The following is a 27,658-nucleotide window of genomic DNA, read 5'->3' on the forward strand; positions in this document are numbered from 1 at the left end:
AGGAGTGTCAACGCTGCCGCTGTTCTAGAGCCTCTCTGTATGCAGCCAGAGGAGTTAGGGAAGCGGAAGTTACTATGTAAATTAGAAAAGTGATTGTGACAAAAATGATGAAAGCATAACAGAGGAAAAGATGCTGGTAGAAAATGTCATATTAAAGAGAACTCCTCAGAGATACTGCAGGACGATGAAAACAAAAGGGATAAAATGTTGGAAGCTAATCCAGACTTAGACAGGAGTATGCCAGTACAAAAGATGCTCATTTGATGTTTTAAATTATATAGTGAGAAGAAGGCAGCACTGTTCAAACTACTCAGACTACTCTTGATGCTTTTTTTTTTGATAAAGAAATAAAATGCTTTAATTCTCAAATTTCTAATGTTTTAAATTACAGTGTAGTAAATGAATGTTTTGCTTTTTTCATCTTCCTGTGTAACTGCTTTTTAGTATTTTTGACAAAAAATGTTACAGATCAGAGAGAAGCTAGAATTTTTCTATTTATTGTTAAGGTTGCTCTGCATGGTTTCAGCTTGCACGATCATGTTTATCGTCTTGTATTAGTGTGCAGGGCAAGGGCTGACACTATTTATTGAGCCAAGTGGGCACTCTTGTAAGTGGTGGGGGTGCAGTGAGATAGTGACGCCTTATGAAACATCATTCTAACAAAAATGTATTGACTGTCTGCCATGGACTAGGTTGCATACACACATGTGGATAAAAAGTAGTTCTTTTTCCCTAAGAATTCACATTTCAGTTGATCAATGAGAGACAAGAGCATTCATTATATCACTATATATGCATGTAATTTGTGTAATACATTACTTTGAAAGCAGTGATAGGGAAATAACTTACTAACTTATCTGCCTGGGAGTGTGAGGGTTGAGATAGGAAGGAAGACAGCCCAGAGGACTCAGTGGTTAATATGGAAAAGCTGTTTAAGAGCCAAATGGTGGTTAAGACATTTCTGCACAGGGTATGCAGGGAATTTTAAAAAGTTGGTTGCTGCTGGAATGTGGAAGGCATGGTAGGGACAGATGAGCAATGCTGTGGTACCTGTTGGCAATGGGAAACCCTTGGGATTTCTCTGTAATTTCTTTCAAATTAAGGTATAATTTATACACAGTAAAATTGACCCATTTTAGTGCGTCATTTAGTGTGTTTGATCTTAGTCTTGTAACCATCACCGCAATCAAGATGAAGAACATTTACAGCACCTCCTCAGTGCTCCTAAGTGACTAGCCCCTCCTCCCAACCCCAGCCCCTGGCAGCCACTGACCTGTTTTCTGTCCTTAAAGATTTGCCTTCCCCAGAACATGATATAAATGTAATCCTACAGTATGTAACCTTTTAAGTCTGGCTTCTTTCGCTTAGAATAATAGTTTTGAGATTGATCCATGTTGTTGCATGTGGAAAAAAAGTGCCTTTGAGTTGTAAGCAGGAGAATTATATGTGAGATTTGATTCGAGGATGAATTTGAGAGAATGGAAACCAGAGGCTTGCACTGTAATTTAGCAAGGTGCTGATGGAGGGGAGTTGGAATCAAGAGGTGGGAGTACCAGACCACCTGACTTGTCTCCTGAGAAACCTGTATTCACGTCGAGAAGCAACAGTTAGAACTGGACATGGAACAACTGACTAGTTTCAAATTGGAAAAGGAGTATGACAGGGCTGTATATTGTCATTCTGCTTATTTAATTTATAAGCAGAGTACACCATGAGAAACACTGGGTGGGATGGATCACAAGCTGGAATCAAGATTGCGGGAGAAATATCAACCACCTCAGATGTGCAGATGATACCACTCTAATGACAGAAAGTGGAGAGGAACTAACGAGTCTCTTGATGTAGGTTAAAGAGGAGAGTGGAAATAACTGGCTTGAAAGTCAACTTTAGAAAACTAAGATCTTGGCGTTTGGTCCCATTCATGGCAATTAGAAGGGGAAAAAGTGACAGCTTTTATTTTCTTGGGGTCCAAAATCACTGCAAATGGTAACAGCAGCCATGAAATTAGAAGACACTTGCTCCTTGTAAGGAAAGCTATGACAAACCTGGGTGCATTAAGAAGCAGAGACGTCAGTTTGCTGATGAAGGTCCGTATAATCAAAGGTACGGTTCTTCTTGAGTCAGATGTGGATATGAGAGTTGGATCATAAGGAAGACTGAGTGCCAAAGAACTGATGCTTTCAAATCGTAGTGCTAGAGAAGACTCTTGAGAGGCCCTTGGATGGCAAGGACTGGTGCTGAAACTCCAATTCTTTGGCCATCTAATGGGAAGAGCCAAGTCATTGGAAAAGACCCTGTTGCCTGGAAAGATTGAGGGCAGGAGGAGAGGAGGCGGCAGATGATGAGATGGTTAGATAGCATCACTGACTCGATGGACGTGAGTTTGAGCCAACTCCAGAGATAGTGGAGGACAGAGGAGCCTGGTGTGCTGTAGTCCATGGGGTTGCAAAGAGTCGGACATGACCGAGCAATTAAACAGCAACAGCAGTCCCCGGCCTAGGAAGGGAACCGCCCTGAAAAGTGAGAGGCAGAGTTGCTTGCCCCTCTGAGGAAGAGCTTTTCAGAAAGGTGATTCACCACTCAGATGCTCATACCCAAAAGGTATTGGGTACAAAATTTGCCCACAGCCATAATTACAGCTAACAGAGCCCTTCATCCTTAGGCAGTTCCATGAGGCAGAGTACTTTTCTTGTGTCTCACAGATGGGGAAACTGAGGTACAGAGAGGTCAAGTAACTTTCCCAAAGTCCAAAACACTTGCAGAGCTGGAATTCACACCCAAGTTGTCCAGCTCAAGTCCGTACTCGTTCATAAGAACATGAGGTCCTTGAGTGCTAGGATGCCAGCTCTGGGGATTATTTCATTTCACGGTTAAGAAGAATAGAGTTTAGAGTTGCTCTGAGGGGACTCACTGCGCATTGCAGACAGTGGTGGAGACAGGACCAGTTTCCCTCCGCCCAGGACTCTTGCCGTTCTTGCAGCTTTGGTGCCTTTGTCTCGGTTGCGTGTCAGTTTCATGTTAGTGAAGAATAACTATGCTGACATAGGCAGACTGGCAAAGTTTGTGTTTAATTCCTTGCTTTTCCTTAGCCTCAGCTCTCTCTTGTCTGGGAATGTGCTAATTGGCTCTCTTCCTGTCCGCTCTGTCACTTCATTACTCCCAGGGGAGCCCAGAATCATTGTTACTGCTCTCTAGCCTGTCCTGTTTGGTCCCTGTCTGATCTTGTTCTCTTTCCAGCCTCTTCCCATTAGTATTTGGTGGGGTGGGGGCAGAGGATGCCTGATCAGAGAGTTGCACTTTGGGGTGGGGGAGGAGCTGGGACTGTTGCGGTATTGGGGTTATTGTGGTTCAGATCAAAGACCTTCACTGGGCTGCTGACCGTTGTCATTTTGATTCTCCTGCCCCATGTGTACCCACCAGAGCACGCCATCTCCCCTTTGGGTACAGGGCATCTCTCTGTATTTGAGGTTCAGAGCCAAGGCATAGTGCTGATCAACTTGGCCCAAGGCACCTTGAGTACACAGGGTGTCTGAGATAGAAAAGGGTGCTCTTGTCTGAACAGTTTACATGTCGTCTTTTTTGTGTTTTCATGTTGAGGAGCCAAACTTTGGGGGATAAATTTTCTTTGACATTTGTAACCTTTCTTTACAGAAAATCCCTCCTGTAGGCTTATTCAAGTGGAGATTGATATTTTTCTTCTGTCTCTTTCTCTCTTCTTTCTTCCTTTTCTCCGTTTTTCCCTCCCTCCTTTCTTTCCTTCCTTATATAGTGGGTCTTTGTATGTAAAAATGTAGCTCCTGTTCTAGTCTCTTCCACCCACCCAACCCAGGAATGAAGTTGAATATTAATACGTTTCGGCCACCATTCTCCCGCGGCTTACCCTTTCTCCACATTTACTATAATTAAACATGTCCTTCTCAATTTCAACTCAGAATACCTGAAAAGACTCCTTGTTTCGTTAAAAGAAAGCAAATTTCCCCAGGTAAGTTCCCATATGTTTTCTGTAAAAACTGGCACACACTTTTCTTTGTATTTTACCCCTGTCAAATGAGATCCTTATAAGAATAATCAGCCAGTCTAAGCCTCTCATCTCTTTTTGCCTGCATTTTCTTGGGTAATTTTAACTCCTTTTGTGCCATCCAGTAAAGTTTGCATCTTTCTGTCACAAGAGTGTCTGGGATTTTTGAGAGTGCCACCCTCCTTTCAGTTCTCCCAGATGACCCTTGAGCTCTTTGGCTGTTCTGAATGGGTGCTTTTGCAGGGGGCGTATAATTTTCCTCCATATCCCTTGGTGGGGGCCCAGCAAATAGCGTCCTCGGGGTCATTTCTTTGTGTAAAGGATGCATATGTTTTTGCATGCTGTTTCTTAAGGAGGTCCCCGCAGATGTATAAGCTTTAGGTCTTACCTCATTTTCATCCCCTTGAGTTGTTCCTTTCAAGAAATATATAGGGAGAGCTTCCATCACCCAAATTAGTCACCTGATGCATTTACTTTATCTGACCTTCCAGTTGCAGTGTAACGTCTTTTAAGTTTTCTAATTCTGCTCTCTGAAAATGCAGAGCATCTATTCACCCATCATGTCCATCAGGAGCTGAAGGCCCCAACAAGAACCCTTGCTGGAGAGATCCCTTAGGGTTTGGGTTGTCCAGTCTCTCTCATTACAGCTGGCCCAGGTTAGCATTTAGAGGAGAGTTGGGTTTGGTGGAGGTGAGCTTAAGGTTCTAGTTCTTCATCTCTAAGGTGCAAGCACATTACCTTTTCAAAAAAATAGACAAGAAAGCTGTCTCTGTGGGGATGCTTTGTAGTGCAAGAACACACAGAGAAATCACACTCCATCTCTAAGTGACTGTCCTGTTCTCTCTGAGACTTTGTCACTACTCAGGCCCAAACTTCATTCATTGCAAGGTCAGAGCAAGCCTTTTACTTCTGCATTCAGGGTCCTCCTTGAGAGGAAGCCAGCCTATCTTTCCACCTCAGTCTCTGACACTTTTTATACTGTGTTTTAGCCACATCAGTTCCTGGGTTTGCCTCCTTTTTTTCAGTCATTTTCTCAAGGCACTTAAGGCTTTGTGCCTTGTAGGAAGTTATTCGAATGGTTGTATGATACTCCAGACTAGGTTTAAAAATTCCTGAAAGTGCTTTGGCTTGTATATTTTTAGTAGTGTTAGGTGTTCAAGTACTCAGTGAAGAAAATAGCCCTAGACTGTTCCAAAGAGCTTTCTGAGCACCCCGTCAGGCACACTGAGCGCTAGTTATCTGCCTTCCCCACCACACCCAGAGCCACTCTGTAACCAAGACTGTGCAGAGTCTCTTGGATTGAAAAGATAAGCACATTTGTTTCTTACTCCTGTGGTGATGCTCTCCTCCATTCTTTGTGTAGGATTTCTTCTTCTTCTTTTAACCAAAAATTTTGAGCTTTTAGCCACGTTCACTAGAAAAAGAAACTCAGATGCTCTTCCACTGTTAGTGGAGATGTATTAATCCCTTTGTGTTTGACAGTTTTCATCATTAAAAAAAAAAATCTTCGAAAGTTTTAATGTATATGTCAAGACGAAACCTTTAAAAATTTAAGTGAATTTTAAAATTTATATTTTAAAGATTTGAAAATTTGCTCATTGCTAATCAGGTGGTTGGAGAAGGAAATGGCAATCCACTCCAGTATTCTTGCATGGAGAGTCCCAGGGACAGAGGAGCCTGGTGGGCTGCAATCCATGGGGACACTAAGAGTCGGACACGACTCAACAACTTCACTTTCACTTTTCACTTTCATGCATTGGAGAAGGAAATGGCAACCCACTCCAGTGTTCTTGCCTGGAGAATCCCAGGGATGGGGGAGCCTGGTGGGCTGCCGTCCATGGGGTCACACAGAGTCGGACACGACTGAAGCAACTTAGTAGCAGCAGCAATCAGGTGATTACATAACTAAGATTTGTAATGATAGCTCTAATTTTAAAAACCTGTGGCTGATTCATTTTGATGTTTGGTGGAAACCAATTCAGTACCGTAAAGCAATTATCCTTCAATTAAAAATGAAAGGAAAAAAAATACCAGTGTTGATATTTCATTTGAATTACTTTTTTTGGTTTAATTTTTTTAATTGGAGGAAAATTAATGTTGTGTTGGTTTCTGCCATACAACTTAAAAAAATGTTTTATTTCAAGTTTTTATTTTCCTGCACCGAGTCTGAGTTGTGGCATGCAGACTCTTAGTATCAGTGTGTGGGATCTAGTTCCCTGACCAGAGATGGAACCCGGGCCCCCTGCACTTAGCCATTGGACCACAGGGAAATACCTTGAATAACTTTTTTTTAAATTGTAATAAATATGTATTTAAAGTAATACATTACAGCCTAAATAGTTCTACATTGTACATAAATATTTGATAACAGCTGTATCCACAGATTTAGACTACTAAATTATTTCTCGGCTCGTTCTCTCCCTTTTCTTTCCCGAATCACCTCTTTCAGAGGTGGTTCAAGGTAGAATTTACCCTCCTCATGTTCTGTCCCCTGCGGTTTAGGCAGAATCTGCTGCCTCACGTGGCTGTCCACCGCTCTCTTAATGCAAGCTCTGTCGTCATGAAGGTTCTCAGGAAGGCTTCTTAGGGCCTCTTTTACATCGTCATTCTCATATATTGCATCATCTTGCATTAAGCCCGGTTGTTTGAACCCGGCAGCGGTGTGATAACCTTTTTAAATACCCTCCGGCCACCTGCTTGATGCTGAAATGGCACCAACTGCTCGCCATGTGGACCTGAGACCCTTGAATTACTTTTTAAAGACATTTCTAGATAGCATGGAAAGAAGGTGAATATAGTAGAGGTTTATATAAAGCAGGGGTTTAATTCGTGAAGTAATTTTAAAATTTGAGTTTGTTCTTTAGCTATTAAAATCACGTGCCAAGTAGATAATATGAAGCAGCGTATATTGTTTGAAGCTTTGGTAAGATCTTCCTAAATAGGTTTTAAAATGTCCTATGTGTCTAATTGTTTCATTAGGCAACCTGAATTTTGAGTAAATTTGTAGACTCTTGAACCTTGTAATCTGCAAAGAGTAAGCTTAGCTATAACAGGCGTAAATCATTGTGATTTGCATAATTTATTTATTCTGCATAAATATTGTACTCACATAGTACAACTGCTGTCTTGGAAATCAGATTTTGATTGTCTGAGTATTTGTGGGGCTAGAGGAGGTTTTAGGGTTATGTTTGTGTTTAGATTTAATTTCAGGGGTAAGTTAAGATTTATGGTGAGCAGTGCACAGAATGTTTTATTTACTTTTTCCCAGCTTATGAATAAAAACAGCATCTGAATCTGATCTTTAGGAACCAAGTTCAGAAAATATGGTATTCTATTTTGATTGTTTCTCTTAATTGTACCTTATTTCTGTTTATTTGCAAATTGTGTATTTAAGACATTAGCATATTTGATACCCTGTGATTGGACATATTTAACTTTCTATTAGACTGATGCTTTCAGGTTTTTGGACTCTGAAATCAGGAGCCACATATGACCTGTCTTTTGTTCAAAGTACTAACTGACTACACTCTTATGTTTCCATTACATGAAACACACATCTCTGGCTTACTTGAGGGGAAATGCTTCTAAGAATTAGGCATGCCTCACTTCTGTGGCAGGCTGTTTACTTTTTCATTCAGCAATTAATACATAAATTCAGTCTTTTTTCAAAAATATTAATCAAATGTTTATGATATGCTATGAAGTATAGCAGGTAATGCTGAACAAAACAGAAACATTTCTTTTCCTTGCACTCAAAGTACCTTAGAATCTAGTAGGTGAGAAAACTGAAATCAGGTGACTAGAGTACCAGGTGATAAACACCGTGGAGCCCTAAGCCCAGCCCATGTACAGATGCATGATTGCCAGAGTCTTCCCTACCCCCTTTATTTTGCCGAGTTAGCCAGATGAAGTGGTCTGTTGTTCAGATGCTAAGTTGTGTCCAACTCTTCTGTGACACCATGGACTGTAGCCCGCCAGGCTGCTCTGTCCATGTAATTTTCCAGGCGTGCGTACAGCAGTGGGTTGCCATTTCCTTCTCCAGGGTATCTTCCCAACTCCGGGATCGAACCTGGGTCTGCTGCATTGGCAGGCAGGTCCTTTACTTTTGAGCCACCTGGGAAGCCCATAGAATTGTCTAGGAATAGTGACTAAAAATGTTCTTGGTACTAGGAACAACTCTGACAAAAGCTCAGAGTAAAGAGAGCACTCAGGGCATTAGAAAGACTAGTATGTTAAAACTTAATGGCAACCAAAACCCAGATCACAAAAACTCTCATTTTGGATCAGAACATTTTTCTTCTGCCATTTACTTCAATGAGAAGATGAGAAATGACTGCAAACTTACTGTCTGAGTCCCCATCTCTTTTAACAGAAATATTTATTTTAGAAAGTTTGAATTATATGTAACTATCAAAAATGAAAAATCTTTCATAAGGTTACTTTTTTTTATCATTTTGTAACTATAATTTTAGATTATTTTCCCTATGCATCTTTAATTTTATAAAGTAGAAATGATACTGAATATGCTGCTTTGCAACTGATACTTTGCACTTAATATGAAAGTTACATTAATTGTCCTTCATATCTTTGGGTTCCTTATAAAATATGCATTTTAATCATCATATAGTATTCTGACATGAAACATTATTTATTTATAGAACCCCTATTATTGGCAATGTAAGGTTCTAATTTTTGCAACCTTAAATGTTGCTGCAATAGAATGTATTTTATTTAAACCTTTGATTAAATCTATGATTATTTCCCTAGGGTAATAAAAAGTATTTCCGTTCTTCTGTGCTCGTCTTTTTTGTAGATATGAGCTGCTTGTTTATCACCACCATGCCTGAAAATCATTCCAGCCCTGATGACATGATGTCTTAAATCTAAATCTTTAGATCTCCGGCATTTAGAGCACTGCTCTCCAAGACACCTGCTTGAAGAGCTCGGTTTGGCAGTGATTCTCATTACATTCATATAAGTAAAAGCATAAGTTACAATAGATGATTTGTGGCTGGACATGAAATGTAAGGCTAGTGTTATGTGTTGATATACATGTGAAACAATTGTATCCAGTTTTTTTTGTTTGTTTTTTTTTTTAGAATATCCACATGTCTAGAAATGTTTTATCCAGGGAATTTTTTTTTTTAACAGAAGAATTCAGTCTGTTTTTAGGGAATGTTCTTTAGCTGCAGGTTTAAATAAACTTTTGGTCTGTGATTCAGAATGTATCTTTTTTGAAATTTAATATTTTTTTTCATCTTTTGGTCATGCTACACAGCATGTGGGATCTTAGCTCCCTGACCAGGGCTTGAATCGACACCCCCTGTGTCGGCAGCATGGAGTCCCGATCACTGAACAACCAGGCAAGTCTCCAGAATATGTCTTATTAGATGAATACCTCCAGAGTTAACAATCAAAAGAAAAACTGGAATTAAGTCAGCATTTTTTCTTAAAGATGTCGAGAGGAAAATTTTGTTTAGAACCAAGGAGGAGATCCTTAGATCTACTGGAGGTTTTATTTTTCGTAGATTTTTATGCTGAAGTCCTGTTATCTTCACCTGCTCATCTTGTTTGTAACTTAGGCCCCAGCATCATACCCAGTAAATACTTGCCCCCCCCAAAAAAAACCACTTAAAAATAATGTGTTTATTGAGACATAATTCACATACCATGCAGTTTACCTACTTGATGGTGGTGGTTTAGTTATTAAGTTGTGCTCGACTCTTGCGACCCTCGTGAACTGTAGCCTGCCAGGCTTCTCTGTCCGTGGGATTCTCCAGGCAAGAAAACTGGAGTGGGTTGCCATTTCCTTCTCCAGGGGTATCTTCCTGACTCAGGAAGGAAAATCCAGGTTTCCTGCATTGCAGGCAGATTCTATACTGACTGAGCTGTGAGGAAAGGACAAAATTTACCTACTTAGGATGTTGGGTTTTCTTTTTTTTTTTTTTTTTGGTTTCAGTGAGTGTTTACATATTTGGAGTTGTGTAATCATCACCACAGTCAAAGTTAGAACATTTTTATTACCTCAGCAAGAAACTTCTACCCTTTAACTATCACCCATCCCCCAACACTGCCAACCCTCTGTAGCTGCGGACAGCTTCTGGTGTACTTTGTCTTTGAATTTGCCTATTTGTATTTCATACAAATGGAATCATACTGTATGTGGTATCTTATGTCTTTCATGCAATAATATTTTAAGGATTTGTCCCTATTTTGCCAAACAATACTTCACTGTATGTAGTATGTATCACATTTTTGTTTATCCATTTATCAGTTGATGGAGCAAATACTTTATAATATCTAGATGCGTTTGTGTAGGTTTGTATTGCAAAGGTAAAAACTAAGAAGTCAAGTTGCAAGATCCCAAACTGGAGAGGCCTTCAGAGTTTGTTACTGGTGAAAGCATATTAGAGAAGTTTAGAATTCAGTGTGCAAGGTGGTTGGGTCTAAGGAAGAATATCCCATCATCAGTACATCCTTTCAGTCTTACTTGTTGGATGCTTCTTAAATCTGCTCCTGTCTTCATGTGTCTGATAAATTTATCTAAGCGACTCACCACTACCATCCCCTAACATAAGCAACAAAGGAGTATCTTTAAAAATGTCATTTTCTCTCAGGAGTCCAAAATCCTTAACACAGGCTGCCCAGCTATCTCACATTAGGCCCTTGCTGCCTTCCTCTCACATCTCCCCCTCCTAGTCTATGATACTGATTTTGTGCTTAATAAAGGATAACGGAATCCTTTCTGAAGTTTTTATGTGGGTACCCTGATGCTGGGAAAGACTGAAGCAGGAGGAGAAGGAGGCAACAGAGGATGAGATGGTTGGATGACATCACCGACTCAATGGACATGAGTTTGAGCAAACTCTGGGAGGTAGTGAAGGACAGGGAAGCCTGGCGTGCTACAGTCCATGGTGTTGCAAAGAGTTAGATGCGGCGGAGTCAATGAACAATAACAGTCCTCAATTTCAGCTTTCATCACTCTTAAGAACTGTGTGCTAAGGATCCCTTTTGGAGCCTGGTGAAATAGAAACATCTCATGAGCTCTGGGGTGTGCTGTGCATCAGAAATGTGCTTGTTTCCTTTGAACCTCTTCCCTGCAAATTGGAGATGATAACTTGCAAGTTGTCATGAAACTTAAGAAGATGATGTGTGAATGTATCTGGTGCATAATATATGCTTAATAAACTATGTCCTTTTCATTTTTCATTTGGATTTTTGTTTGAATGTAGTGGTTTAGGTGAGTTTGATATCCCCCCTTCTCTCTCTCTCTCTCTCTCTCTCTCTCTCTTTTTTTTTTTTTTGGGCTGAAAAGAGGGATTGATACATTATGATGATTGCCTGCAGTTTTAGGATTTTTTTCCTTCTAAAATCGGTATCTTTGTCTCTGAATCCTGGTTTTGTGAAATCTCTGGAATTTCATTAGTGCTTCTATATTGTGCCAACCAGCAGTACTTCCTCGGGTCCCTGCCTATAAAAAAGCAATCTATCATTTATTGCCTTTTTTCCTAAAACATTTACATCTTTTTATGTTTATTATTTCCTCATTATGTGAGTAATTGTTGTTCATTTAAAAACCAGGAAACTTCAGAAAATAGAGAAATAGGGAGAAGTTAGAATTCAGTTGTAATCCACTTACCTGCTGTGGTCATTGTGGTTTATGGTTTTCTAGACTTTATTCTTTGCAAAAACACATGTATGTGCCCATAGTTTTTGAAAAAGAAGTTGGATGGTACTGTATGTTCAGTTTTCTGCTTGCCAGTGGGGTGTTTGTCAATGTTGTTATTATGCATGTGTACAGATTTGCATGTGTACAAATTATTACGCATGTGTACATCAAGAATGCCCTTGTAGGGGAGTACCATGATGGCTGTCACCAGTCCTCTTTGAATGGACATTTAGGTTGTATCTGACTTTGGGTCATTATAAACAGTGCTGGCTTTGATTTTGAAGTCATGACAATTCTGATAAGCTTTTTACCTCCTGAGTTAACAGTAATTTCCCTGAGGTTTAATGTCAGATCCAGTTCAAACCTGCCCCTCTTACCTTTCACAAACCTTTTGTAATGTTCGCACCCACAGGACAGTACTCTCTGTTCATGTTCATCTTTTGCTGTTAATTTGGTGCTTGTGTTCTAGTTTCTTCATATGCCTACTTCCTTTTACCTTGACAAAATGGTGTATCTTCACTTTGGCACATACTGCTGTCATATCTGAGCTGTAACTTTTTAATAATTAATACTTCATATTAGTTAACATCTCTTTCCATTTTGGCATGGATCCTTATGATAAAATTCATGAATTCATTTCCGTTATATTTTCTGCCACCTTATCTAACATTGGGGTTTATTTAAATGCCTGATTTTATTAATCTGAGAGAGAGTGCCGTGTGTCTATGTGCTCAGTCACAGAGTTGTGTCCGATTCTTTGTGACCCCATGGACTGAAGCCGACTAGCTCCTCAGTCTTTGGGGTCTTCCAGGCAAGAATACTAGAATGGGTTTCCATTTTCTCATCCAGGGGGGTCTTCCCAGCCCAGGGATTGAACTTGTATCTCCTCCATTGGCAGGTGGATTCTTTACCGCTGAGCCACCTGGGAAGCCCAAAGAGAGCACTTGCTTTCTTCCAAATGAAAGATTGAGTGGAGTGGTTTGTATTGAGCAGGACAATCAAAAGACACATATTTATAGTAAATTACCTGTTGCCCTAAACTGGGATATTCTTAAGGTAATTTTTCATCCTGTATTGTTTTCCTCTTTTTAGGTGTTTTTTTTTTTTTTTCTTGGTGTATAGCCAGTTGATTAGGAGAAGGCAATGGCACCCCACTCCAGTACTCTTGCCTGGAAAATCCCATGGATGGAGAAGCCTGGTGGGCTGCAGTCCATGGGGTTTCAAAGAGTCGGACACGACTGAGCGACTTCACTTTCCCTTTTCACTTTCATGCCTTGGAGAAGGAAATGGCAACCCACTCCAGTGTTCTTGCCTGGGGAATCCCAGGGACGGGGGAGCCTGGTTGGCTGCCGTCTCTGGGGTCGCACAGAGTCGGACATGACTGAAGTGACTTAGCAGCAGCAGCAGCAGCAGTAGCAGCAGTTGATTATGTCCTTAAGCATTAGCCATTTAAAATAATTTTAATATGATGCTTTGTAAATTGTTGAAGTAAAAGTTGTTAGTTGCTCAGTTGTGTCCAACTCTTTGCGACCCCATGGACTATAGCCCATCAGGCTTGCCTGTCTGTGGGATTTCCTAGGCAAGAATACTGGACTGGGTAGCCATTCCCTTCTCCTGGGGATCTTCCTGATCCAGGGATTGAACCTGCATTGCAGGCAGATTCTTTACCATCTGAGCCAATAGGGAATCCGAGTCATATTGTATATTCGAGAGCCCTGGTTGTTAAACTGGAGAACACATCTGAGCCACATGGTGATCTCTTTCATCACAGACTTCTGGGCCTTCCCCCCAGGTTTTCTGACTCTGTGCATCACATACACAGCCTGAGAACCAGCCTTTCTAATAAGTCTCCAGGTGATGCTGATGCTGCTGGTCCTGAGACTGTTCTTTGAGAATAGAACATAGAAATAATTTTTGTATTAACTAACTATACTCTTTGTAATTATCTATAGTCTTTTTCTCTTTATGCCAGTACACATGGCATATATAACTGAGCACGTTTTAGTAGAACCGTCTGTTGTTTCAAAAGGAAACAGAACCCCTTGTTGGCAAAATACAGAAGAATTACTGGATACAGAGCTATAGCCTGGTGTGAGTGAGACCAGTAGGGAAGGCATCCAGAGTCCTAGACTTGGATTCTGTGGGCTGTAGTTTCCTTGCATCTTGTAGAGTCTTGGTTCACTTGCAGGAAAAAAAGTGATTGCTGCTAAATTTCTCCTGTCCCTTCACCTCCTGAATGTGCAGGCAAATCCTCAAAGTGTTTTTTCAACAGGTTCACAATGTCAGTTCAGTTCAGTCGCTCAGTCATGTCTGACTCTTTGTGACCCCATGGACTGCAGCATGCCAAGCCTCCCTGTCCATCACCAGCTCCTGGAGCCTACTCAAGCTCATGTCCATTGAGTGATGTCCATGGTGATGCCATTGAACCATCTCATCCTCTGTCGTCCCCTTCTCCTCCTGCCTTCAGTCTTTCCCAGCATCAGGGTCTTTTCAAATGAGTCAGTTCTTCATATCAGGTAGCCTAAGGATTGGAGTTTCAGCTTTAGCATCAGTCCTTCCAACGAATATTCAGGACTGATTTCCTTTAGGATGGACTGGTTGGATATCCTTGCTGTCCATGGGGCTCTCAAGAGTCTTCTCCAACACCACAGTTCAAGAGCATCAATTCTTCGGTGCTCAGCTTTCTTTATAGTCCGACTCTCACATCCATACATGACTACTAGAAAAACCATAGCTTTGACTTTGTTGGCAAAGTAATGTCTCTGCTTTTTAATATGCTGTCTAGGTTGGTCATAGCTTTTCATCCAGGGAGCAAGCATCTTTTAATTTCATGGCGGCAATCACCATCTGCAGTGATTTTGGAGCCCAAGAAAATAAAGTCTGTCACTGTTCCCATTGTTTCCTCATCAATTTTCCATGAAGTGATGGGACTGGATACCATGATCTTCATTTTTTGAATGTTGAGTTTTAAGCCAACTTTTTCACTCTCCTCTCTCACTTTCATCAAGAGGCTCTTTAGATCTTCTTTGCTTTCTGCCATAAGTGTGGTATCATCTGCATATCTGAGGTTATTGATATTTCTCCTGGCAATCTTGGTTCCAGCTTGTGCTTCATCCAGCCCAGCATGTCAGATATCTCAATTAAGAAATGCTTATCTGTTTTTAATAAGTGTTCAAAGTTGCTTTAATAGAGGCATTATTTTAAGGTTTGGATGAGTTAATACCTTGAAATCAGATACTTCAAATGACTTTGAGAATCAGAGCTGCAGGCAAGTGATGGTCTATATGTCAGGTCTTTAAGAATATAAGGTTGAAGAATTGAGACACATGTACCTCAATGTTCATTTTAGCACTGTTTACAATAGCTAGGACATGGAAGCAACTTAGATATCCATCGGCAGATGAATGGATAAGGAAGCTGTGGTACATATATACAGTGGAATATTACTCATCTATAAAAAGGAACACATTTGAGTCAGTTCTATTGAGATGGATAAACCTGGAGCCTATCATACAGAGTGAAGTAAGTCAGAAAGTGAAGTGAAGTTGCTTAGTTGTGCCCGACTCTTTGTGACCCCATGGGTAGTAGCCTGCACCAAGCTCCTCCGTCCATGGGGTTTTCAAGGCAAGAGTACTGGAGTGGGTTGCCATTTCCTTCTCCAGAAAGATAGAGACAAATACTGTATATTAACACATATACGTGGAATTTATTAAGATGATACTGATGATCCTACATGCAGGGCAGCAAAGGAGACATAGATGTGAAGAACAGACTTTTGGACGCAGTGGGAGAAGGGGAGGGTGGGATAATTTGAGAGAATAGTATTTGAACATATACATTACCATATGTAAAATAGATGACCAATGCAGGTTCGATGCATGGAGCAGGACACCCAAAGTTGGTGCTCTGGGACAGCCCAGAGCAATAGGGTGGTGCGGAAGGAGGAAGGGGCATTCAGGATGGGGAGTACACAGGTATACCTATGGCTGATTCATGTTGCTGTATGCCAAAAGCCATCACAATATTATAAAGTAATTATCCTCCAATTAAAATAAATAAATTTAAAAATTTTTAAAAAGAATATAAGGCTGAGCCTAGAAGAAAGGAGGAGGTGAGACAGAAATTCTTAAATAATGAGAATTGAAATGGATTCATTGCATCCAGCATTATTCAGTATGTAATTCTCTGGTTCCTTCTTGGCTATAACTAGTAGTGGTTATACTTAGGAGCATTTAGTGGCAATTTAGGCCTTTGCGTTTGAAGTTCTTTCTCTCTGTTAGCTGAGATGGGGGAGATGTATATGGCCTTTTCTGGCAGGCACGGTATTTGTATTTGGATAGAAAGGATAAACTATTCGAAAAAGCACAAGAGGATCACTTGGCATGCGGGTGAGTGAACGTTGAGGCTACAGCGTCATGTGGCAGCTGATAAGAACAGAGTACAGAATAGGATGAACAGGAAGTTTCCGCTAAGCATTTCAGCCTCTCATGTTTAGACTTGGTGAAAAGGTGGCTGGCTGATTTCAGCCCGAGATGCTTCACTTACCCTGCAGAGACAAGTCTGCTCCTCTAAGCCTGTCACCATCAGTTGAAATTTAAAAAGTTTTTAGAAAGACTTTTTGACCCATAATTGTGTTCCCTCTCATCCCTTGTTTGATGACATGATATGTGTGGTTGTCTTTTCTTGTCAGCAACTGGGAGAAAAATTTCAACAGAGTGAGAAACCTTAAGGCACGGAAAATGTTTGCCTGAAGTGTTCCCCAGTAGACATGGGCATGTGCTGAAAGAGAAGGGGCAGAAAGGCTTTTTGTTCAGAGTGACAGGTAGGTAGAATGACCGAAGTTTAGCTTCAATCCTTTCATTGATATTGGAATGTCGTCAACCTTCATATGACACTGCCATGTTCAACTGTGTGATCTGGAGAGCTGTAGCTTATACTGCTGTGGTGAGTGTGTGTGTGTACAGTGTAAACATTTTATGAACTGCAGTGTCTGAGCCATCCGTCTGTCTGGGCAGGAATCTCCCTTGATAGTAAAAAGAACAGCAATCAGGACAGAATTGGTCAATGCGGCATGTCTAATGGTGGGAAGATATTTGAAGGACTCACTATAGACACAATAGTCTCTCTAAATAGCCTCTTTGCACCCGGAGTCTTATTGCAAACAGGTTCATTAAGGAGAGACATTCTGACACACAGCATCACAGTAATGAAAGTAGCTCTGTTTTTCTAATATTGTATCTTGCCACTTCAGTTATGCTGCTAGTACAAGATTTCCCTTGTGTTGTTGTATATTTCTCCAGAAAAAGAATCAGTCTTCATAGAATATACAATTATTTTGTACAGGAATGTATAACTCATACCTAAGATCCAGTTCTCCCTGTTTATGTGCACTAGTGCAAAAATAATTGGCAAACACATCTTCCAGACCAAAAGATTCCAGCACCTTCAATTTGTTGGGCTGGAAGATGTTGAACTGGAGTTATAATAAACTTTAAAAAAATGTGTAATGTTCAAAATGGATTTGTGATCAATCATAAAAGAAAAAAAAATATTAGCACAGTTTCCCATGAGGTGTAATTTTTTTTTCCTAGGGTTTTAGCCAACTCCAGCATAGTATCTGTTCAAAGAGAAGGAAAATGCAAAAGGTTTTCATCTACCCAGCTTTACATATAACTACAATATGATGACTTAAGCTATTGGATTTTCTGCCTGTTAATGTACAGCATGAACATTATGAACATGGAAAAAAAAGGTTATATTGGTTTAAAAGTGGATATGGAAAATTTAATGTGCTCAAGTGGGAACAATGGCATATTAAAAAAAAACACTCATGACACAGATCTAATAATTCACTTGCCCCTGTAGGAGAAAGGGTATCAGCTCTGATGCTGGCTCATAGTTTATTTTTATATACACCCTTGGTCCCTGCAGTATACCCTGTGTGTGGGTTCCAGAGAAAAGAAAGAAAATAACCTGTAGGGAAATCAGCCTTGGAAACCTTTCATTAAATACATTGTGCTCTGTATTGTGTCGTTCACAGAATCTTCAAGAAATAAAGAAGGGAAAAATCTCTTATCAGTCTGCATGTGCGAAATATTATATTTGAATACTATCATTTGTTTTAAGATTAAGGCTGAGGCTGCAAACATATTAGTTATTATTCACTTACATCTGGTAGATGGTGTAACAGGGATTTAAAAATTCTTTTTTTTCCATTTCTAGTCCCCATCTTTCTTTCTGCCTTCCTCTTCCCCCACAGACAATGGCAGAGATACCACTTAAGCTTAAAATGATTCTGGCTGCATTATTTTCACGTTCGAAATGTTGCCTCCTTATAGAGGACTGGGGTGGTGAAGATAATAAACTTCAGTGTTAAAATTCTTGCTGAAGTTTTATCTGTCATTTAACAAAAGATGCATTTCTAGGGAAAATTGAAGAAAGTGTTAAATATATCCTTTCATGAGAAAAATATACACAGTAGAGGTGTTAACTGTGAAGAGTGACACCTTTATCAAGTTGAGTGTCCTTTGGAGTGAGGCTTTGTCTTGTCATAGTTCATGTACTGCTGTTGGTGGGCCTTTAAAAATCTGTTAACGTCTTATCTTTTTTGCTGACTATTCATGCAGGATGCGCTAGGCAGGCCAACTGTGACACGTATTCTGCCCATGCTTGTAGCTGTCTCCTGGACGAAAATGAACACACATTTTAGACCTAAACCTTGGGTGCCATGTAACAGTATTTAGCGAGCTTCTGGGATGGCAGATCCTAGGAGTTGACCTCAGATATCCAGAAGCACTCTGTCCTCCACAGTCTGTTGGAAGATTTCTTATTTCAGAAGTAGCTTGTGTTGAAAAATCTTGCTTTAAGGATAGAGCATCATTAGCACCAGGATTTTCTCAGCACCACAACGAGCTTCTGTATCCAGGAAGCTCTTTTCACGTGACAGGAGTGAAAGGTCCTGTCATGAGGCAGGCATTCTGTGGGATGCTTTGTATGAATCATCATCTGGCCTTCACATGAAGCTGCTGACGTGGCGGCTGCTTCTCTCCCTTTTGCAGACGAGGAAACCATGTCACTAAGAAGGGACAGTGCTGGGTTTTTTCAGATCTAAGCCTGATCCTATTGCCAAGGTCATACCCTTTACCATTATTTGAAATCACATCCTAAGCTGTGTGCTCTCCCTTGGTGCTCAGGCCTGTATAGTGACCGCTTCCTGTCCTTTGGGTTTATCATCGACCCTGCCACCTACTAGCCAGGTGACTCTGTTGGCTCTTTCCCTGTCAGTGAAATGAGAGAGAGTGGTCCCCTTATTTAGCCTTGTTGAAGTACACATACATGCTATTTACCGGTCATCTTCTTTATGCCAGGTGCTGTGCTAGAACCTCGAGTCCAGCAGGGACATGGACAGACATGGTCCCTGCCCCGCGGAAGCTTGCAGGCCTCTGGGCGTGTCAGGACACCGAAATGCTTTACAGAATTCCTTAGTTACGTGCTGCCTGTCTCAACCATACATAGATGTTAAACTGACTTCAAGTTAAAGCTACCCATCTAAACAGATATTGGACTTTTCCTATGGGTCATACTCAAAGAAACCTTGCTTTCCTTGCATCACTTGGATGCAAAACTTTTTGCGTAAATCCTCTTCCATTGTTCCCCACTGCAGGTTTCTGAAGAATCAGAAACCTGGGAGTTTGCCTCCTGTCTCTTTCTCAGCCTCCCCCACTTCTCTCCTCACTTCTACTGTCTCCCTGTGCTTCCATTCCTGTTTTTTTAACATTTGTTTATTTGGCTGCCCTGGGTCAGAGTTGCTGCCTGAGAGATCTTCACTGCCCTGTAGCATGTAGGATCTTAATTCCCTGACCAGGGATCGAACCCGAGTTCCCTGCATTGCAAGGGGGACTCTTAACTACTGGGGTGCCAGGGAAGTCCCACCCTCATTTATTAGTGTTCTGCTTGCCACCGTTCTCTAAGTTTTCAAATCCTAGATCAACCCCTCCTTCAAATCCTAGCTCAGTCTTCACTACTTCAAGTCACACTCCTCTTGTGATGTTCTTTTAAAAACATGAATCCCGATTTTACATTTATCTTTGCTGTGTGGACAATCTGTTTTCTCCAACTAGACTGAAAGCTCCCTCAGAGGAGGGACTTTGTCTCTCTAATATCTATCCCAGGCACAAGTCTGTTTTCAAATAGTGAATTAAGATGGATTTTTTCCCCCTCATCTTCTTCTGTAACAGTGCTTTCAGCTCTAGTATTTGTTTTATTCTACCTACATGTCCAATAGACCAATTGAATCAAAGAGTAAACATAGCTTCCCAACTCTGCATTTCCTCCTTTTCTCTAATTCTTTAAAATTTTTTTAATTTTTTTATAGTTTTTTATTTTTTTAATTTTAAAATCTTTAATTCTTACATGTGTTCCCAAATTTATTGAAGCATAGTTGATTTACACTATTGTGTTAGCTTCTGCTGTATAGCAAACTGATTCAGTTATGGATACATACTATATATATATATATATACATTCTTTTTTGTATTCTTTTCCATTCTGGCTTATCATAGGATACTGAATATAGTTCCCTGTGCCGTACAGTAGGACCTTGTTGTTTAATCTGTTCTCTAATATTAAAAATGCGTGCATGCATGCTAAGTCACAGTTGTGTCCGACTCTTTGTGACCAGGCTCCTCTGTGTATCTGATAATCCCTAACTAGTCCATCCCTCTCTAATTCTTAATGTCTCCATTGTTTTCATCCAACTAGAGAGCCTGAGTTCCTCCCACTTCCTCCAGCCCTCCCCTGTGACCTTGTCAGGAGAAGATTCCCTGCGATTTCTGATCACTTCTACACCTTCCTTGTCACCTCTGGGTGTGAGCTCTGATTTCCTTGCTAAAATCACATAACTGATCTTTTCGCCTCCTGCCCTAAATGAGTAATCCTGCCAAAACACAGATCTGCCCGTGGCAGGTCTTAAAAGCCTTTGCTGGTGAAATGATACCGTGTCTGGGATTTACTTTAAAATTATCCAGCGGAGGAGGGAGGTTAAGGGGATTAGGCGAGGGCAGGTGAAGCAAGACTGACCCAGCACTGCTCATTGTTGAAGTTGGTGGTGTGGTTCACGGGGGCTTGTTACACTATTTGCACTTGTATATGTTTGAAAAGATAAATCATAAAATTAAAAAATAGAACACTGCAAACTTAGGGTGTGCACCATGTAAACTGACCTCCTTGGCAGAGCACACGATGGTCTCATGGTCCCTCCCCTGGGCTCCTTTGGCCTATCATCTCCCTCAACTCTGGTGGCTGACGATTCTGCAGTCGTCCCTCCGCAGGCATCCCTGCCCTCAGTATTGATCTCCCAAAGGGCTCAGCTCTACTTCTCTCTGGCCCACTTTGTTAGCCTGATTGGGATCTTCTCCCCTATCCTTTTGATGGACTGTCCTTAGAGCCCAGGGTTATTTCATTGGTAGCTCAGCTGGTAAAGAATCTGCTTACAATTCAGGAGACGCTGGTTCAATTCCTGGGTCGGGAAGATTCCCTGGAGAAGGGATAGGCTACCCACTCCAGTTTTCTTGGGCTTCCCTGGTGTTTCAGACAGTAAAGAATCCACGTGCAATGCAGGAGACCTGGGCTGGGAAGATCCGCTGGAGAAGGGAATGGCTACCCACTCCAGTATTCTGGCCTGGAGAATTCCATGGACTGTACACTCCATGGGGTGGAAAAGAATTGGACAACCCTGAGCGACTTTCACTTTCTTCTGGAGCCCATCATGTTCTTACTTTGTGCATAGGCTATCCCTCTTCTCATTGAGGACCGCCCCAACCAAGAAGATCTCCACTTCCCCGCCTCCAATTTTCAGTTCAGTGAATGTTCATTACTTGCCTGTTGAGTGTCAGGCAGCTAATGGATGCTTGAGATTAAATCAAATAGTTACTTCTGGCTTGTAATATGGAGAAGGAAATGGCAACCCACTCCAATATTCTTACCTGGAGAACCCCATGGACGGAGGAGCCTGGTATGGAGAGAACCCACCTGCCGGCATTTTGGGCTAAGTTTGGCAGTGGTTTCCATCTGTCCTCTTCACTCACAGACCATCCCAGACTTCTCCAGGAATAAGGTGCATATTATGAAGAGATGCATAGGTAAACTGTGCTATACAAGGCTCAGTTCAGTTCCGTTCAGTCGCTCAGTCGTGTCTGCCTCTTTGCGACCCCATGAACCACAGCACGCCAGGCCTCTCTGTCCATCACCATCACCAATTCCAGGAATTCACCCAAACCCATGTGCGTCGAGTCGCTGATGCCATCCAACCATCTCATCCTCTGTCGTCCCCTTCTCCTCCTGCCCTCAATCTTTCCCAGCATCAGGGTCTTTTCAAATGAGTCAGCTCTTTGCATCAGGTGGCCAAACTATTGGAGTTTCAGCTTCAGCATTAGTCCTTCCAATGAACACCCAGGACTGATCTCCTTTAGGATGGACTGGTTGGATCTCCTTGCAGTCCAAGGGACTCACAAGAGTCTTCTCCAACACCACAGTTCAAAAGCATCGATTCTTCGGCACTCAGCTTTCTTTATAGTGCAATTCTCACATCCATACATGACCACTGGTAAAACCATAGCCTTGACTAGACGGACCTTTGTTGGCAAAGTAATGTCTCTCTCTGCCTTTTAATATGCTGTCTAGGTTGGTCATAACTTTCCTTCCAAGGAGTAAGCGTCAAATACAAGGTAGCCAAATACTGTTAGCTTCTGAAGATAAATTCCTTTGCTCAGCTTTTTGTCTCTTTTTAAAGGTGACTTTTAAAACTGTCAGGCTCTGCATTTATACTTAAGAAGTCTCCCTCCCTCCCCTGATCCACTCTAGAAGCGGGATTGGGAAGCTGTTTTTTCGGGAGGACACAGCCAGCCTTCTGCCAGAGCCCATCCAAAGGTCCTTCCACTGAGCTCTAAAGTGAGCAGAAAAGTAATCCTATCCCTAGCCTTTATAATGTATCTTCACTTTTTCCTGGCCACTTGATTACTTCAAACACCAGTAGGACTCTTGAGCCCAGAGGTGAAAGTAGAACAGATATAAAGGATTTGAGAAATCCGGTTTTTGTGGCTTGGAGAAATAAAAGACCAAGGTATGAGTTAATCCCTGTTCTCAAACATATGAAATAATTTTACCTGGAAGGTGGTACCAGCTGTTAGCCATTTGAGTGAAAACAAACAAAAGGACTTAGGTTGCAGCTGGAGGGATTTTAGGTAGAAATTTTTCGTTAAGTGGGTCTGGGTGGGAACTCGGTTCCCATCCCAGTAGATTGTTGATTAAGGTCCAGCATGGAGGGCAGTAAGGTGGATTTGAGGAATTTCAGTATCCTCAAAATCAGGCTTCATGATTACAAAATCAGCAGCTGTGAATGCCCTTCGTGCCCAGAGCTGCAGAGGTAGGGTTCCCCTCATTCCTCACACCTTCCCCCAAGTTGAAAGAAATTAGCTTCAATTAAAGAAAATAGTGATGGATGGCTACAGAGATAAATATGATACATTGCACAGCAGAAACTGCATTAAAAGAACATTAATTTGGGACAGAAAGCACTGAAGGTGAAAAAATTCACAGTTAAGGTTGAAAAGTGATATTGTTTACGTCTCTGCTAATGTGTCGACCTAACAGGACACATTAAGAAATTATGAGGGTGCTCTGTTGTGCTAAGAAGTAAGTTTTTTGACTTGACAAACTCAGCTTAATCCATGGTTTCATTGCCCAGCTGTATTTAAGGCGTTGTCCGCGAACGATTATAGCCCATGGGAAAAAAACCTGTTACTTTTACCGGGAGAATTTTGGTGTTTGTTTAAATATCAAGTTTTGGAGGGGGCCAGGTGGCGATTCTGGGACTCTTTGCATTTCAATACCTGAGCATATTTTAGTTTTTCTTAAGTCAGTAATTTTTTTGAAAGGCACTAGTTTTATTTTTTTAACTAAAATATTGGTAATAACTTGATAATAGTTTAATGTTGAATGTTATATTTTCGTATATTTTTGAAAGCAAAATTTAGCTTTTATTCTGCTGAAGAGTAGATCTGAAATTTCATGTGTACTTTAAGAAAATTGTTGCCTAATAGGGCCCATTTTCAGGATCAAATCCAGTCACAGTTTTAATTTATACAATCACATCGTAATACTAGAAATCCTCCTTAAAGTTTTTATCTCATAAGGTCTATTTGTTTACTATGTTTTTTTGGTGTGTGTATATATACATGTGTGTTCCTCATATCAGGGAAAAAAAATCTCTCAAATGGGTCTGAATGTAGACTATAACTGGAGTAAATATGTATGGTAGAACTTGCATAATACAAAAGCTAATTCTTAGTTTTTTGTTTTTGTCTTTTTGAGTTCAAGGAGGTCCTTTATTGACCATAAGCTTATTTGTGAAGGAGGACAGTGAAAATTAACCTCTTTCTGAAATCACTGAGCCGTGAAGAACAAATCAAACAGCAAATTTAGATGCCAAATGTTACTGTTGTGTCTTTAAAGCAGAAAGAGAATTTTTTTTTTAATAAAGTAAAGTACTTTTAAGTATATACAGGTAAATGAAATCACCAACTTGTATACTTCTACAGTAATAACATAGATGGGTTAAAAATGTTCTCTTGGTGGGACTTCCTCAGTGGTCACAGTGCAGGGGGTCAGGTTTGATCTCCCGTCAGGGAACTAGATCCTACATGCTGCCACTAAGAGTTTGCATGCCGCAACCAAAAATCCCGCATGCCAGAAGGTAAAAAAGATCATGTGTTTCAACTAAGACCTGGTGCAGCCAAATAAATAAAGTGAAAAAAAGTATCATATTAGTCATTTAAGGAAGCAAATCCAAGCCACGATTATTATAGAAGTTTTCTATTTTTGTTATATTAAGGGTGAATAGGAGTTTATGAAATTGCCCTAAGTGCAGTGGTTATTAGCCAACAGAATTTATTGCATACTGACCTAGGTGATATTAATTTGGATGCGTGGCAGGAATATACTCATGGCCTAATCACAGATTTTAGGTTGAGCTTCCTCCTAGATCGGTGAGTTTGTGCTTCCAATTAATTAAAGAAAAAGTTCAGGAGGCCAAAAATTTAGAGAGAGAGAGAAGGGAGGTGAAATTTAGGTCACTTTTTTCTGATTGTTATTCTGGGACACCATGCATAGTCTGTTTCTTAGTACAGAAAAATGACATCTGTAAGCCCATTTGGAGTTTTAAATGTAATATAAATGTAGTGCATTATCACAAGTATGCAAACACATTTTAAAACAGGGTATTGTATGGAAGTAATTACTGGCAGGGAGTGAGCTACACACCCCGAAGAATGGGTTGGGGCCAAAAAATGAAAGATTTCTAAATAGAATTACTTTCATGTGGGTGGGAAAGAGAGCAAGGTTAACTTTTATTAGGGACCAATCCCAGCTCTTAGTTTAATTCTGATCACATACTTGGTAACCCAAATAAATAAGTACCAAAGAGATTTCATGTTAGGGTGAGGTTATTTTTTTCCCCTCGGTATAGTCTTCCGGTGGGGAGTTACTGTTTCAAGGCAGGAGGGTGTGACATACATGAGCTTGAGCATGGCCAAATGCATGGAGAGCTCTGTGTTTCCAAACTTTGGGCCTTGTAATGGTTAACAGTGTTGTGACACAATACTTGATCATTCTTTAGCTGGGTATGTTGTGTTCATCTTTCACAGATTTAATAGGATGTAGGAAGGTTTGATTTTAATCATCTGGAAAAAAGAGGCTCTGTAGTTTTCTCCCCTTCTCAATCACCATGGAGAAGACCCTGTTAATAGGGTCTCTTTCCTTTCCCTTTCATCCTGTATATTTTGTTTATTCTCCAATGTCACATAATATCATCCTTATTTCAAGGCAACTTTGCATTGTAATATTTGCCAGGGAGTGGGGGTTGGATCTTAAAAGTTGAGGGGAAGAAAATTGCTGTCTATGGAAATCATTTTTTTATATGATTTCTGACAGATTCTTTGGAGCCATTTGGATGCCATTGATACCAATTTCAAATAGATTTCTTCCCTCAAATCAGTGTCACTATAACCCCCAAAGTATTAGTCACCCAGTCATGTCCAACTCTTTGTGACCCCATGGACTGTAGCCTGCCAGGCTCCTCTATCCATGGGCTTCTCCAGGCAAGAGTACTGGAGTGGGGTGCCATTCCCTTCTCTAGGGGATCTTCCTGACCCAGGAACTGAACCCTGGTCTCCTGCATTGCAGGCAGATTCTTTACTGTCTGAACCACCAGGGAAGCCCATTACCCCCAAACCAGAGAGTTATTTTGGGTCAGACTTCACTGAGCAGCCATCCAGCAGCCCCTTAACTGTTATCAGGACACAGTATTGATGAGTGAGTCTTGGTCAAGTTACTTAACCTTTCTTCCTTGATTTTCTATCATGTCGACTGGAAATGATTATATCTGCCTTTGATCTCATAGAGATGCTTCAATCCATTAAAGTTAATAAGCACTTTAAGTAAGGTATAAAACACTAGATGCAAGGCATCTTCATTACTGTTACCATAACTGTTACTTTAGTTACAGTGTCATATACAAAGGCGAGCTTTCTGAATGCTAAGTAGTTAAGTCTCAGAATGAGCTCTCTGGACTCAGTGGTTGATAGCGGACTTTAAGAGGTTGGGTTACCTATGTCCCTACTCTGGAGGCCAGGCTCTGTCTTCTGTAAATTTGGGGAGCAAAAAGCAAATACAAAACCAAGAACACAAAATTGAAAAAGAAAATTGAAGAGGCAATGGGAGATGTGTGTGGTCCACCTCCTATTCTTCCCCAGCAGCTGCTCTTGGTGTTGAGCTTCCTAAAGTGTCAGCTCCTTTGGTACCTGTCCTGATCGTTCATCTCTCCTTACTGTGGAACGTGTGTTCAGGAGTTTTCAAGTGGACTGTGGACTTTGAGTCATCCCCATTTACAAGTTTCATTTTCTTTGTTTTTTTTTTCTGAAATACTCTTTCTCTGAGAAAGAGAAAAAAAGTTGAGAATGGAGTAGGTGAAGGTCTTTGAATGTTTTTGGTTAGTGTTCAAGGGCACTTGTGCAAGATGGCTGTTTTCTAGATTGCAGCCCCCTCTAGCATTTTGTTTTGAATACTTCCTCCCTCACATCTCATATAACATTCCAGAAGGAGCTGCACTTCTGTATGGCCTTGGATGGCACCAGCTTGAGGAGGTTCATGAGAACATGAAAGATCAACCCTCACCTCCCAGAGTGAAGAATTTGTTTCCTGGAGCCCAGGTTCTTTTGCTCTCACAGGTGTCACTTTTCCAAAATAACCGACTCTGTCCTTTGCTCTTAACTTTCAGAAATGACCATCACCACATGTGCTTGTAGGGTTTTGATTCTCTGATTTATTTTGTGTTTATTCTTCATCTACATGTAGCTTGGTGGCATGTCCAGTTGGGTCAGCTACAAAGCATTAGTCCCTCAGACACCTTAGCTTGTAGTTGATGAAGTACAAAAGAGTTGTGATACGGTCTGAAGTATAAGATATTTCTGTTCATCAAAAAAACTGTGTGAGGCAGACTTAGGGAAGGAAGTATGGTTACCAGGGAGGAACAATGAGGGGAAGGGATAGTTAGGGAGTTTGGAATAGAAATGTGCAGACTGCTGTATTTAAAATGGATAACCAGCAGGGACCCACTGTAGAGCTCAGGGAGCTCTGCTCAGTGTTATGAGGCAGCCTTCCGCCCTAGTTCGGGGAAGAAGGGGTACATGTGTATGTATGGCTGAGTCCCTTCACTGTTCACCTGAAACTAACACAATATTGTTAATTTCCTGCACTTCAATACAAAGTAAAAAGTTTAGAAAGAAAGACTCTGAGGAAGCCTACAGAGACAATTACAAGTACGGAAGAATTAAGAAGCTCTAAAATAAATAGGATTGGTAAAAAGAAATTAGTTCAACATTTTTTAACCTTTCTTAAGCAGCTAGAATCCTAAAGTT

The sequence above is a fragment of the Budorcas taxicolor genome, chromosome 8 (genome assembly GCF_023091745.1).
Source record: "Budorcas taxicolor isolate Tak-1 chromosome 8, Takin1.1, whole genome shotgun sequence".
Taxonomy (NCBI): domain Eukaryota; kingdom Metazoa; phylum Chordata; class Mammalia; order Artiodactyla; family Bovidae; genus Budorcas; species Budorcas taxicolor.